Source organism: Aplysia californica, unplaced genomic scaffold, assembly GCF_000002075.1.
Source record: "Aplysia californica isolate F4 #8 unplaced genomic scaffold, AplCal3.0 scaffold00023, whole genome shotgun sequence".
Classification (NCBI taxonomy): Eukaryota; Metazoa; Mollusca; class Gastropoda; order Aplysiida; family Aplysiidae; genus Aplysia; species Aplysia californica.
The window spans coordinates 472,547-474,795 of NW_004797293.1; positions in this window are offsets into that span (position 1 = coordinate 472,547).

The following is a 2,249-nucleotide window of genomic DNA, read 5'->3' on the forward strand; positions in this document are numbered from 1 at the left end:
TATATATATGAGTTGTATAACAACTCATTTTAATACCAAAACAATATTATAATTTCGAGCCTTGTTTTGGGTAGATCTATGCGTGGACAGACTGTTGGTAGGTTCTTGCGATTTTTTGTGTGAACGAGTTGATTTATGACGATATAGGTAAATGATGACAATAATATAGGCACATAGTCAACTCGTTGTAACCAGAACTATTATTCTCGAGGAAAGAAAAAGAAAAAAAAAGTAACACCATTACCTGCCTTACCGTAAAGGGTTTTTTGATGACGCCACGTTCATGAGAGCGCACGCGTCAAAGCAGATTAGCTTTCTTTTGAAGACGAATGAAGGGAAGAAGGCATACGAATGGTTGTGAAAATGACCAAATCGTAGCTTTACGAGACGGTTGAATTTTACTCCCTCCCCCCTTCCCCCAAACCCAATCCCTCTAATTATTATCTGACTCTCTTCTCTTCCACCTACTCCCTCCTGCTCCCTCCTTTTTTCTCTTTCATTGAATCCCTTCTATCGTTCACCCCCTCCCCTCTCAAACCACACACACACACACACACACACACACACACACACACACACACACACACACACACACACACACACACATACATACTCACACACACTCACACACACGACAATATTCTTTTTCTAACTATCTATCTATCTCGATCTATCTATCTATCTATCTATCACATTCATAAGACAGCTGATGTGTCTCAATCATGTAAACTATGTTATTAAAAAGTGGCTAGGCATAATTTGGCAGAAAGCTCACATTTTTCACTGTCTGGACGAAGTGTTGAGAACGAGTTGGTGGATTTCAGGTGCCCTGGTGTGTGGGTTGCTCCTTCTTTCCTATCAAACACATATCGTCCATATCTCTTCATATCCTCCCCTCCTTCTATTTTATGTTTGTTACTCTCTCTACGGCACTTTTAAGACCCAAATGTGTTGCTACAGCTGTAAAACACTTACTAAAACAAGAACTGTACGAAATACCCGCATCCTTTCCCAAATGTTTCGTTTTCTATACCACTAAATATACGCGCAAAGACGTGAAGCCCAGAAAAGGAGAATGAGAGTTTTTTTTTTCTTCTTACCTCTTTTCTCTGTTGATCGATGCCAGGTGCAGCAAAACAAAGGAGTATTATATTGCAGAACGCGGGGATTACACAGGGAATTTCAGTACTAGTTCACGTGACGGTCTACTGCGATGTTTCTGTTCTATAATTTATTGGTCTACCATGACGTTTCTGTCCTATAGATAATCTAATTTATTGATCTACCATGACGTTTCTGTCCTATAGATAATCTAATTTATTGGTCTACCATGACGTTTCTTTCCTATAATTTATTGGTCTACCATGACATTTCTTTCCTGTAATTTAATTTATTGGTCTACCATGACATTTCTTTCCTATAATTTACCGGTCTACCATGACGTTTCTGTCCTATATTTATTGGTCTACCATGACGTTTCTGTCCTATAATTTATTGGTCTACCATGACGTTTCTGATCTATAATTTGATTGTTTACAACGACGTTTTGGTTCTACTTGACAGTCTTTGGTGGTCTTCTCTGCCAGTCTACTACTAGACTACAGTCAGGGTTGGGGATTGTAGTAGAGTAGTAAACCGTCAAGAGGAGCAAAAATATAGCATATTATTTCTATTAAATAGAACAGCACCGTAATTTCGTTCGTAATCCCATTCTTAATAAAGTCAACTTTTTAAAAAAGTTGGTATACGGGCTTCAGAATTAAAGGCTCTAAATTAGTGTAAACGGTTGGTTTGCGCAACTTTTTTAAATGTACGTCTTCATCGACACAATTTAGATAATTTAGAAGGCGTGCTTCGACCGTACCTGTCTTGGACAAAGCGTTCTGAGATGGATACAACATCTCTTCGAAAAACCCGAGATACTCGATATTTAAACAAGTCCGTACTCGGGATTCGAAATAGGAACTTGGATCTCTTGCGTGTGGTGGCGAAGGGCCTAGCCGCTACGCCACAGACGCTGGTGGAGAGGATGAGATAAGAACACACACTCACACACACACAAACACACACACACACACACACACACACACACACGCACACACACACACACACACACACACACACACACACACACACACACACACACCATCAAACAGATTTAAAGGAGTACACGTCACGCACACGCGCACGGCACACTCTACACAAAACCATAAAAATTTAAGAGGCAAACGCATGGGAAGAGGTTGCTC